At 38.0% G+C, this 13,843-nt stretch overlaps 1 protein-coding gene across 3 annotated transcripts in view; it reads left to right on the top strand.

Moving 5' to 3' along the window:
• RARB (retinoic acid receptor beta) overlaps positions 1 to 13,843 on the top strand; it is a 724,031-nt gene that overhangs the window by 316,834 nt on the left and 393,354 nt on the right. The window lies entirely within an intron of this gene.

The raw sequence follows: 13,843 nt of genomic DNA, 5'->3' as shown, positions 1-13,843 counted from the left end.
TAAATTCTGTATTCAAATGAGTGCTATTGGTTTTCAAAGATGATCCTTAAAGACATATTTTAATAGTGCTACTAAAGATCAAAATTTCTTTGAAATTCTTATTCTTTTTTCATTTGTAGCAAGCATTAATTTATTAGGAAGTGGCTATTTATCCTTGGAATTGCCTTAAAAATGTAATTTCTGAAGATGTAAATAAATGATAAGTTATTCCATATTCATGGATTGAAAGAATTAATATTGTTAAAATGTCCATACTACCTGAAGCAATCTACAGATTGAATGCAATCCCTATCAAAATTCCAGTGGCATTTTTTATAGAAATAGAACATTCTAGCAATTTTCAGGGATATTCTAAAGCTTCTGATAAAAAATTTAAAAAATAAAAACTATTCACATGACATAGCAGAACGGCAAAAATAGTTACATAAATATTCTATGTACTTGTTCAGGAACAGTTGTACATTGCCGTCAAAGATAGCACAGTGTTGCATCTTTTCTTGGTACCACTGTGACCCCTGGCCTCTTTTTGAGCCCATGTCTTCCTCAGAACTGACATCACTTGGCTTCACCTCTGCTTTAATGCAGTAGGAAGTTTTAGAAGCCAGTGCTGAGCAACTTTGAGATTTTCGCCCTGACCAACACCACACATTGGGTTTTTCCCCAGGAGAAAAAAATTATATTTTGGCAAAACTGGCTACTGGTTTCAGGATAAGTATTATGTCAGTGTTTGTGGTTTATGTTCTCGAGTAGGTCCTTGAAGGCTCAGAGTGGACCAATATATTCATTTCCCATTGCTGCTATAAAAAATGACCACAAACTTAGTGGTTCTAAAACCACACAGATTTATCCTTTCAGCTCTGGAGATGAAAAGTCCAAAATCAGTTTCACTGGGGTAAAGTCAAGATGTCAGCAGGGATAGTTCCTCCTGGCTCTGAGGAGAGAATCAGTTTCTTTGCTTTTATCAACTTCTAGGGGTTGAGTATATACCTTGGCTTTTAGCACCTTTACCTTAACAGCAAATCACTACAAATTCTGCTTCTGTCATCACACCACCCCTTCCTGTAATCAGACTTCCCTTTGTCTTTCTCTTATAAGGACCTCTGTGATTACATTGGAAGACTCCGAGAATCCAAGATAATCTCCCTGTTTCAAGATCTTTAATTTTAATTACATCTGCAAAGTTCTTTTGGCCATATAAGATTACATTCCTTGGTTTCAGAAATTAGGACCTGGGCACCTGTGGGAGCCATTATTCAGTCTACCTTAGGTGGCTCAGCTACCACAAAGGCCTAAATCTGTGTCTGCTATGGTCTGAATGGTTGGTGCCCATGCAAATTCATGTTGAAAATCATAACCCTCAGGGTGATGGTGTAAGGAGGTGAAGCCTTTTATGGGTGATTAGGATATGAGGATGGAGCCTTTCTGATTAGTGATCTTAGAAAGGAGAATGCAAACGGCTAGTTTGCCCCTTCCACATGTGAGCACACACTGAGAAGGTACTCACCATGAGAGCTGTCACCAGAGCAGGACTATGTTGGAGCCTTGACCTTGGACTTCCAGCCTTCAGAACTGTGAGAAGTAAGTTTCTATTGTTAATGAGGCACTTAATTTGTGATACTTTGTTAGGGCAGCCCAAATGGATTGAGACAGTGTCCTATTCATGTTCATTACAACTGCAGGACTCTAAGTTGGCAACATTTCTGCTCCTCTACGCTTTCTTCAGAGTCTGCCCTGGCTCAGAAATGTAAAACCCTCATCATACCTTTGCATTCTTTTGCCTTCCCACTTGTCTTAGAACATATTTTGGGGCATGCTTTTTTGCAGAGCCAGTTCTTACTATTTTTTTTTTTTTTTTCAAAATGTTGACTGTGTTTTAAGGAACAAATGCAGGTTTATTGACAAAATCTCTTCCGGGGGGAATAAAAGTAGATAAGAACATTTTAAAAAATTGAATTTATGAATTTAAGAAAAGACAGAAGAAGTAAGGAGGGAGAGAAGGTGAGTAAACGTTCCCTAGAGGTGAGTAGAGAGCAGGAGTCCATGAGGCCTGGGAGTGGTGAGGACCCAGACCTGATCCTAACAGAGGGCCTTACCAGGGTAAATGGCTGTGTGATGCTCTGCAAAGGCTGGACCCTGTGCCCAGGGCACCAAGGCAAAGAAAGCCACATGTATGGGTTAAATCTAGGCTTAGACTTTGGGTAAATCTAGGCTCTATCAGTAGAACCTGTGTGGACTGAGTCTACCCATTGGAGGTTTGTTGGTTTATGTACCTATTTCTTTTTTGTAATTATCAAGGCATAATTTGCATAACATAAATTCATTCTTTTAAGTTATATGATCAGTGGTTCTTTAGTATATTCTCAAAATTAGGCCATTGTCATCATTACTCACTTCCAGAATATTTTCATCACCAAAAAGGAAACCCTATACCCATTAAGAGTCACTCACTCTTCCTTCTTCCTTCCAGTTTCTGTCTAGGGATTTGCATAATCTAGACATTTTGTATAGATGGAATCATATGATATGCAGCCTTCATAGCTAAGGCTTTTATGGCTTCTTTCCCTTAGCACAATGTTTTCAGGATTCATCCATGATGTAGCGTGTGTCAGTACTTCATTCCTTTTGGTGACCAAATAATATTCCATTCTACAGGTATACCACATATTACTTATACATTCATTAATTCGTGGTCACTTTGGTTGTTTCCATTTTTTAGCTATAATAATTAAGGCTGCTGTGAATACTCATGTACAAGTTTTTGCTTAGATATGTTTTCACTTTCCTCATATATTCAATAGTGGGATTCCTGCATCATATGGTAGCTCCATGTAAGTTTTTTCCTTCCTTTTTCCTTCCTTCCTTCTTTCCCTCTATCCTTCCATCCATCCATCTTTCTGAAACTATCAAGCTGTTTTCCAAAGCATCCAGACCATTTTATATTCTCACCAGCAATACTAAAGGGTTTAAATTCTCTCCAACATGCATTATTGTCTTTTTTCTTGTAGTCCACCCCCAATGTTTTGGTTGCATGAGACCCCAGGTCCTTTTAATAACCCTGGAAAAGAAGAAAAATCTTAACAGATTGAATCTTCCCACTATCAGGTAGTATAAAATTTAGAGTCCAATCAAATATAATTTAAATTAGGCATTCTTCTACATTTGAAAAAAAATATATTTGCTTGCTTGATCTGACCTTCTCTTTGTACTATTGTAATTCTAATGTAGTGCTTCTTAACCTTTTTTCCATACAACTACGTATTTGAGTGGCCCATGGTAGTAAACAAAGGAGTCGCTGAATGATGAATAAATACATTGAGTCAAAGGCTTTGTTCTACCTCCCTACTACACTACTTTGGAGACTGACTTCTTTTGTATGAATTCTTTTATAAAAAGAATAAATGTGTGATGAATTTATTTTCAAATATCAGTGAATTTGTATACATACTGAGCTTGACTATAGCAAAGTATACTGTATGTGTTTTCATGATCTCCATATTATTTCAAACTGCAAGATTCTAGAGACCTCAAATGTGTCCCTTGCCATAGTGATTTTCCAGCAGCCTGCCATTTATGAATGGACATTTACAAATCCTACTTGATAATGTTGTGTCAGTCTTAATCCTAACATATAGGTTGACATCCCATCAGTGGTCTATTACCACAGTCAGCTAAAGACTAGCCAGTTGGGCACCTGGGCAGCTCTGTGGTTGAACATCTGCCTTTGGCTTAGGTGGTGGTCCTAGGGTCTTGGGATCGAGCCCCACATCTGGCTCCCTGCATGGAGCCTGCTTCTCCCTCTGCCTATGTCTCTGCCTCTGTGTGTGTGTGTGTGTGTCTCACGAATAAATAAATGAAATCTAAAAAAAAAAGAAAAAAGAAAGAAAAAGATTGGTTATCCTTCCAAAAGAGACAAAGTACTGGGATAGTAAAGTTCTTCTTGGAGTTAAGGTCTAGCGATATAATTTGAGAGTTTGTCAGATAAAAGAGAAGGAAAAAAACAAAACAACTGAACAAGTGAAACTTGGGCCTCAAAAAAGTCAGAATGATGTTCTTAACACTAAAGGTAACCTAGAGGCACAGTCATAACTATTGTGATCTGATTCATCCCTTTTTCTACAAATGTTTTGGTTCTATGTACCTCTCTATCTCCTATTTCTCTTTCACTTGGTTTCTCTAGTCTCGTGGCTTCTGTGAACTTACTTTCCTGTATATCTTTCCATTTCTATGCCAGTCTTTTACCTGCATCTGTCTTTGCGTGTTAGGCATTCAAAAATGAATCAACAGTAAGAATGATAGGATAGACAGGTCACCATTCAATGTAGAGAATCTTCTAGGGGCCGACTGCATCTTCTAGGCTGCCTCCTAGGCTACTAGCAGCCTCCAGATCACGGACTTTTCCTTGAATCAAATCCTAATCCAGTCATTATGCCCAATATGGCAGAACTCCACGATGCAAAGCATGGGAACCATTGTAGAAGGAGTTGCCTACTGTCGCTTCTCTTAGAAACAAGCCATGAGGGGATCTCTGAGTGGCTTAGCAGTTTAGCGCGCCTTCAGCCCAGGGCATCATCCTGGAGTCCCCGGATCGAGTCCCACGTCGGGCTCTCTGCATGGAGCCTGCTTCTCCCTCTGCCTGTGTCTCTGCCTCTCTGTCTCTCTCTGTGTCTCTCATGAATAAATGAATAAAATATTAAAAAAAAAAGAAACAAGCCATGGTACTAACAGATATTTGATTCAGTACATTCTCTACATCTTTCTGTTTTGGAATCCATATGAAAAGAACTTAGGAGAAAGCTGGCTCTTCAGGAGGTGGGTTTGGCAACACTGGTGTATGTAACACCTTTGGTTTGAGTGTTGACTCCCTAAAAATTCATCTATACACTATTCCTCCTATAATTTATGAAATTAAAATCTTAGAGTTTTATGCTTTCTAATATATGTGTATTCCCTCATCATTTTCTGAGTCATATTTTCTCTTTGTATTTCTTTAGCAGATGGAATCTTATAAAAATGGCCCAAAAAGGAATGCAGGGACATTTTGTGTATGCTTAAAAAATATGTCTTCAATATGCCACATGACCTCTTCCTAAAGCAGCAGAGTGATTCAGCTTTCACTCTGCTCACTTGGTGGTCTGAGGGACTCGTTGAAGGCATCATTCTAAGTAAATCTCCTCTCTTTCATTTCTAAAGTAAAGAGTGGTAAGATTTCTCTTTTTGGCCAAATTCAAGTTACTCATTGTGTCATCCTCTTGGTTTAAGTTGACCATAATTTTATCACTAATATTTACAGTGGAGACGGTGTATACAAGAAAGGCTGCAAAACTACCAGGCAGGCAAACCTGACTTCTTTATAGTCATGTTTCTTTTCTATCAAGAACAGCAGCAAAAGAAACTGACAGAATTAGTGCTGAGTTTGGCATTTTTGCTGAAAACAGGTATTTGGTTGAATGCATTTGAGAAATTTTAAGTGGCATTACCTGGAACCAATGCCTTAAATAAATAGGGAGGTTTGAGCTAAAATAAACTGGAAGAAGAGGCAATATACATGTAGTATCTGTTGAAGCAAAAGTATCCCCCACAACAAATTCTAAATGAAGTGAAGAAATAGAGAAGAGTTTAAAGTGCTCCACCATGAGAATTTTAAAAAAATCTATCTTTTGTTCATCTCTGCATGTGTTTTATGTTAGCCACATCAATATGGTGTCACTAAATTTCAATGGGAGGAAATGGATACAATGTTTTCTACAGAAATCTTTTCTGTCACTTAGATTATACTCAAAGGCAGAATGGTGTAAAATTAACACTTTTCACCAGGTTAAAGTGTCTGGCTCCTGTGTCTCAAGATAGACTCTCAACAAGTGTCCTCTCTCCAATTTGGAGTCTTCTAGAAAGCACATATCAAATCACCAATGCATTAAATGACATTTCTAATTATCCAGTATGTGTGTAGGTCTGTGGCTAAGGCAGGTCAAATTCCATTTTTATTTTATTTATTAGTAGAAGGCTTTTGACACAGCCCTGTGGCAAAGTCCATGATGGCAAGTCAAACCTCACTTTTTTGTTCAATTTCAGATTGAGATCAAACAAACAAAAAACAGACTCTTAAATACAGAGAACAACTGGTGGTTACCAGAAGGGTAGTGGGGGAGAGGTTATGGATGAAATAGATAAAGGGAATTAAAAGGTACAAACTACAAGTTATAAATAAGTCACAGGAATAAAAAGTACAGTGTAGGCAATATAGCTGATAATACAGTAATAATGTATAATGACAGATGGTAAGTACATTTATTATGTAAGCACTGAGTATAGAATTGTCAAATCAATATATTGTACCTTAAAACTAATATAAATTATATGTTAATTATATTTCAATAAAATTGTCATGAAATATCATATGTGACAAAAGAAAATTTAGTGAATTTCTAGGGAAATATAATGGGTAACAACATGCATTTTTACCTATTCCCTCCCAAATCTTAAATAAAATTATAGTAATGGGATATAAAATGTATAAACCATTAAAATTAACAAGAATATGAGAGATGCTAATTGCAGATAAGAAATGGCAACAACTAAAAAGAAAAAAAGAAACAGTAGTAACTTTTTTGAGGACAAAAAGTAAATGGGCAGTAATGAGTAAATTAGTAAAGTGCAGAGAGTAGAATGCTAACTGAATGCCTGAAGAAGGAGACACAAAGAAGTAAGGAAATGCAAGCTATAGGATTTTGGTCGGTCCCAGAAAGTAGAAGCACCAGATGTCCAGAAAGATGGAAGTGATGATTGAAATAGTAAGATTGGTTGGAGTTCTGAACAAGGAGTAGTTAAATTCACTTCTCCACCTGTTACATTCTGGTAATTACTGTAACCCAACCCTGGTAGGAAAGATAAGTCTCCTCTTTGAATAAATTAAATGAGAGACATTAGAGTTCTGGACACCAGGCATAAATGTAGAGTGGGGAGGTAGTGTTAGACTGAACACAGGAGGAAGAAGTGAAAGGCTACTTATTTAATAGTAAGCCCACAGTCTGCCTGAGCCTTACTGTTCCATTCATCTACCAGAAGTGTTTTCTGTCAGGCATTTTCTTTTTTCCCCATTTTGGGTAGAATCTTAGAGAATTTCTCAGTGAATTTACCAAAGAGCCTATAGAAAATGAAAAATCATTTCTCCTGTATCCTGAGTTCTTGGCTGAGACCACTGTAATAAAAGATCAAGAAGGGAAAAACAACAAAAGTTTGTTAACATGTATACTTCATGCATACATGGGATAGACCAGAAAAAAAATGAGTAAGTCCCTTAGATGGCTTAGAATTCAGAATTAAATACCATCTTGATAGGGAAAGGGGAAGGGGTGGGTGCAGTGTCTAAGGAAGTTGAATGGGTCCTTAGAATAGACTGGAAGTATGATAGCATGTGACAAAGTTTGTCTGGGGGTGCTGTTGACTTCTAGCTTCCTCTCCTGTGACAAGAGTCCATCTTTGCTGGTTAATAAAACTCCCATGGAGGGGATTTATAATTGTGTTCCTTTTGGTGGCTATGTCTTCAGGCATATCAGGAGAGTTTTTAAAAAGCCCCTCCCTACTTTTATTGTTTTTCAGGTACTTACAACTCAAATAATCAATATACCAAATCATATGTTGGCATGTCCTGAATCCCTACAGTTATGTTTTAGGGTGGTTTATTCTGCTACTTTCAATCCCCAAATAAGAAGTCCATAAATCTAACATTTGGGAAATCTCCCAAAGAAATGTCCACTTAGATCACTTTCTCATAAAACTCTCATCAATGTAGAAATCAGAGTAAAACATTAAAAAGAACTATCCTTAATATCCTAAAAGAAAAGATAAGCCATTTGTGACAAGAACCAGAATATGTAAAGAAGAAAAAATAAGAAAACTCTTCACTATTAATAAAATTCAATCAATATGAAATTCAATGAAGTTAAGGGTAAGGTTATCTTGCAAAAAAAATGGATTAAAAGTTAGAATATGAGAGAAAATATAATAAAAATAGAGAATCAATTAGGAAGGTGCAATATCTCATATTTCCAAAAGGAGAGAACATAATATATAGAGAGGGAGATATTATCAAGGAAATATTAAATTAAGTTTTCTCTAACAGAAGGATATGGGTCACCAGATTGAAGAAGTGTACCAGTACTTAGCACAGTGTAGGAGGAAAAAAGATCCATAGGGGATAAAGAAAAGATTATGAAGGCTTCCAGAAAAGGAAAAAAAAAAGTAACACACAAAAGATTTGAAATCAGAGTGGTTTTAGAAATTTCCAAAGAAATGTCGAAAGCCTGAAAAAGTGGCGTAACATACTTCAAACTCTAATTTAAAAAGTTATTTTCAGGCAGCCCGAATGGCTCAGTGGTTTAGTGCCACCTTCAGCCCAGGGCATGATCCTGGAGACCCAAGATTGAGTCCCACGTCGGGCTCCCTGCATGGAGCCTGCTTCTCCTTCTGCCTGTGTTTCTGCCTCTCTCTCTCTCTCTCTCTCTCTTTATCTCATGAATAAATAAATAAAATCTTTTTAAAAAAGTTATTCTCAATCCACAATTTTATACCTACCCAAACTATCAAACAAGTGTGAGATATAAAATATTTTAATACATGCCAAGTCTCAAAAAATTGCATCCTGCATACCATCTCTCCAAAAGATCTTAGGGAAAAAAAATCCCACAAGATCAAGAAGCAAACCAAGAAGGAGAAGGGTGTGAGATCCAGGAAGTTTCCAAAGAAAAAAGACAAAAAGAGAGAGAGAGAGAGAGAGAGAGAGAGAGAGAGATGTGCTAATTTGAAGTCTTAGTTTGACATCCATGCATGAGGCTAGGAAAACACCAATCAGCCCTGTGGCAAGTAGAATGTCTCTAATTATGGAACTCCTATATCATAGGACATGTCTGGGAGTTGGGGAAAAATTATTCATAGATGGAAAATAATCCAATTATATAAACAAAGTAACTCTTAATTCCAGGAAAAACAAAAATTATTTATAAGAACTGAAAATGCAGTATGTCATGTGGCTCAGCTATAACAATATTCACCTACTCATAATTAGGTCAATATAATGTAAATGATTTTCATTTCTCTCTTACTCTCAACACAATGTCATCACAATTTAAAAAATGTGTTAGGGATCCCTGGGTGGCGCAGTGGTTTGGCGCTTGCCTTTGGCCCAGGGCACGATCCTGGAGACCCAGGATCGAATCCCACATCAGGCTCCCGGTGCATGGAGCCTGTTTCTCCTTCTGCCTATGTCTCTGCCTCTCTCTCTGTCTCTCTATGACTATCATAAATAAATAAAAAAAAATTAAAAAAAAAAATGTGTTAGTAATAGCCGAAGAAACTTTAATCATATGTATAGTAGAAACCAATAGGTAGTAAAGGAAATCTTAGATCATTATGAAAAAAATAGTTTAAGCACATTATCTAGAAATACAAGTAACAGGGAAAACCCAACTAAAATAGTTTCAAGTAATTGCATATAGAGAGGGGAGCTAAAGGATTGGGAAAGTTGGCTGCTGTTTTTCTTAATTAATCTAAAGCAGAGGTCAGCAAGCTATGGTCCATGAGCCTGGTTCAGCAGGCTGCCTATTTTTGTAAATCATGTTTAATTGGATTACAGCCATGTCCACTCCTTTACAGATTATCTGTGGTTGCTTTTGTCTCACAAGAAATTGGTACAAAAACAGGGTAGAGTATTTGTAACAGAGACTGTATGGCCTGCAATGTAAGTTATTTACTTTCTGTGCCTTTACAGAAGAAACGTGCCAACCTCACATCTAGAGCAGAGGTTCTCAAATGTTAGGTACTTCAGAATCATCCAGAGGGCTTCTTAGAACACAGATTGCTGGGTCTGCCTTAGACCCTGATTCAGTCAAGCTTGGGCCTGGGGAATCTGTGTTTCTAACAAGTTTCCAGGTGATGGTGAGACAGCTGGTTCAGGGACAGGATAGTGCTTTGAGAACCACTGGTTTAAAGGAGCCTGTTTAAAAAAAAAAAATCATACGTAAGTACCATGTTTATAAAACAAATTTTAAATGTTTAGAAATATAAGCTTGAAAACTCGCATGCAAATTTAGGCTAAAATAAATACAGAAACGACCTCTGGTAAATTAAATGTGACAAGAAATTGAAATGCAATTTAATTTAAAAAAACATCTTTTTAATGGAACAAAAACATTAATAAATTAAACTGGAGAAAATATGCTGTGTGTTATTAAAATAATATCTCACGGATGCAGGCATAGATGTTAACAGTTCCCAGGATCCCTGTCACTGCATGGGCACATTTCATCCAAGCGGTTAGTAGGTAGACCTCTTCTACTACCTCCTGTCATTCTGCTGTTTATCAAGGGCAGATTATGCAGAACAAAATCAGCTATGCATACAGTTATGGAAAAATCCTTTCTTTTTTATTTCCTCTTAAATATTTTCAGGATTTCCATTTAATGTCTTAGGAAAGCACTTATTTTCTGGACAGCAGAGTCTAGAAACTTGGTTTAAAACCTCAGCAGTTTAGTGCTGTCTTCAGCTCAGGGCATGATCCTGGAGACCCGGGATCAAGTCCTATGTCGGGCTCCCTGCATGGAGCCTGCTTCCCCCTCTGCCTGTGTCTCTACCACTCTCTCTCTGTTTCTCATGAATAAATAAATCTTAAAAAATAATATAAAATAAAACCTGTTCTTCTTCCCTGTACCCCTTTCACTGACGTTGAAACTGACAGCAGGGAATCTCCTGGGTGGTAGATCCAGGATCTGCTGACCTGCTGCCCACTTCCTTCCCTTTTTTCAGTCAGCTCCCATTTGCTTTGCTTCAGATTGTGAAGGAAGGAACCCAAACCCAAACTGAATGAACCCAAACTCAAATCAGGCATGAAGAGGGGAAAAAAAAGCACTGCTAATACGGCTAACCATCTTTTTTTTTCGAGAAGCCTAAAACAAAGGAAATTCTCTGCTTCCAGAAATAGCCTTAATCAGTCACATATGTGAACATAGACCCAGTGACTGTTCAAACAATTTTCTAGCAACATAACAGGATTTTCCCAACGCACCGATTTTTTTTCCTTTTGCCCTATTATCAATATAAGTTTCTTTTTTTGTCTTTCTTTTTTCTTCTTTTTTTTATTTTTTATTTTTCCAGGATCCTAGGCATGATATCACACTTTTCAATCAGGCAGGCAGGATGCTGAAAATCTGCAGTGTTTGAAAGCAAAGAGAAATGAAGGATTATTGAGAGTAGAAATAGTCCCTGGTTGGTAAAAACAAACAAACAGCTTTAAAACTCTAAGAATTGTGCCCTGCGGGGGTGGGTTTGCTGAACTGTCAGCTCTACCAGTTAATGAGGTAGTTTGTCTAATGGAGATAGAAAAGACCATTTTTAACAATGCTGGGTTTTGTGTGTGTGATTTAAAAATCAAATTGAGTGGAAATGCAGCAAATACGAAATGGTATTGTTTATTTTCTAATTAATTTGCTACAAACCACAAAATAAAAGTGTTAAATATATTAGATGGTGTGTGATATTTTAGAAGAGAAAGCGGGAAAACATTCACCTCTCATAGTCCATTTACTTTATTTTCATCAGAGAAACAAGTTGTGGTTTGAAAGTGTGAAAAGGACAATGATATTTGGGGAGGGCATCACTTTTAGGGATAAATGTGTTACATAAGCCAATAGCAAATACGGTCTCCTTTGTAAGGGACAGCGAAGTTCTGGGGAACCTGGGACCAGATGGTCTCACTGTTGATGACATTCATTTGTAATATTAATAGGCCAGGGACTCAAGGCCCTGGGGAGAATGTCATCTGAGTGAGGCCAGCCACTCACATCACAACAGCTTGTGGACTTTTTCCTGTAGGGTACAACTAGGACACCTCAGGCACTCAGTGACATAAAAGCACAGCATGGTAGAGGGGAAAGCACAGAGATGTAGCCAGATCTAGGTTCAGATTGTGACTTAGCCACAGGCTGACTCTGTGACTTTGCTGTTAAGTCAATTAAACTCATTGAGGGGGTGGCTCCATGGTTGAGCCTTTGGTTCAGGTCGTGATCCCAGGATCCTGGGATCGAGTCCCACATCAGGCTCCCATAGGAAGCCTGTGCTTCTCCCTCTGTCTATGTCTCTGCCTCTCTGTGTCTCACATGAATAAATAAATAAATTCTTTAAACAAACAAACTCATTGAGACTTAGTTTTCTCACCTGGAAAATGAGGATAACTGCCTATGGACAGCTCTAAGGGCCAGAGCTTAAAGCTCCTAAGTGAAGTGCTTGACAACACAGTAAACAAATGGAAATTACTATGAATTAGAAAATGTGGGGATTCATAATCAAGCTGGCCAACTTCACAGACTGAGAAGTCAGGAAGCCTTAATATGTCTTGGTTCTCAACTGTACCCGGATCCCACCTTTCCTTCTTCCATGACAAAAGTTTTAGTCCTAATGTTTTCCTCAAACAACTGTGCTGTGACTTCCTCCCTGCCCTGATCCCAAACCCTCTTGTCTATTCCAGTGAGCTTGTTCTCAGAAGCATATCATTTGATGAGACAATACATATGTGAATAATGAACTTTGACTTAGTGGGTTTTTTAAAAAGATTTTATTTATTTATACATGAGAGACAGACAGGGAGAGGGAGGCAGAGACACAGGCAGAGGGAGAAGCAGGTTCCATGCAGGGAGCCTGACGTGGGACTCAATCCCAGGTCTCCAGGATCAGGCCCTGGGCTGAAGGCGGTGCTAAACCACTGAGCCACCCGGGTTGCCCTTGACCTAGTGTTGACTCCACACAGGGCACTCTTCTTCTCTTGATGTTGCTTCATTTCCTCATGTACCCCTCGCAACCACCCTCTGAAGTAAATTCTATTATCATCCCCATTGTGTAATAAAAACTGCTATGTTGAGAAGTAAGATCACTGCCCATGGGATGGAACCATGATTTGAACCTAGGCAGTCTGGCTCTAGAATCATGCTCTTGACTGTGACTCTGTGCTGGCCCTGAGATATTGTTCTTGTTTTGTGTCATGTGGGTTTACTCTCAGGGCTTTCCTTCAGTGGAGTCTACAGTTTGAGACTTTTGCTGAATATTGGTCTTCAGGACAAAAATGAGCCCATGGAGTCTACAGTCAGCCCACCCTAGAATTGATTTCAGGCTTTTTCCATTCCTGGTCACCAGGAGTCCTAGGTCTCGATCATCCCTTGCATGTCTTTTGTGAGGGCAGAGCAATTTAACCCTCTTTAACAACATGATCTCAGTTAGAAGCTGTTAAAACTAGACAGCTCTGTGATGGCAGGATCCACATTAGCATTGTTTCAGACTGTATCTCTACAGCCTACATCAGCACCAGGTGTCTAATAGTAGTTAGCATTCCACTATTATTCCACAATAATATTTCACAACTGCTTTATTCCACAAAGCAGTTGTGTGGATCTATGGATGGTGTTCTTACAAGAAAGGTATATACTATTGACAATGAGAAACTGATATATTTCATGGGTCTTTGGCTATATCTCTTACTTACCTTTCTTTAGGATCTAGGGGTCTCCTAGAATTGTATTTTATCTCGTTGGGTATCTCATTCCAAAAGAATGGGTTGAAATCCTGAATTTGTTTACATAAAGTATGTAACATCTTGAAAGAACCTAGGTTAGGACATCATAAAACAATGTGTTTCTAAAAGAAGCAAGAAAAAACATTCATTCATTCATTCAATCAATGTTTATTGAGTATCTGTGGCCTATCTAGTTTCCTTTTAATAGATTAAAACATTGTGGTACACAAAACAGAAAAACTCTGCCCTCCTGGTCAGTTCATTCTAATGGGAGACTGACAAAGCACT

This window comes from Vulpes vulpes, chromosome 11 (assembly GCF_048418805.1).
Source record: "Vulpes vulpes isolate BD-2025 chromosome 11, VulVul3, whole genome shotgun sequence".
Lineage (NCBI taxonomy): Eukaryota > Metazoa > Chordata > Mammalia > Carnivora > Canidae > Vulpes > Vulpes vulpes.
This window is presented reverse-complemented; position numbering and strand designations above follow the sequence as displayed.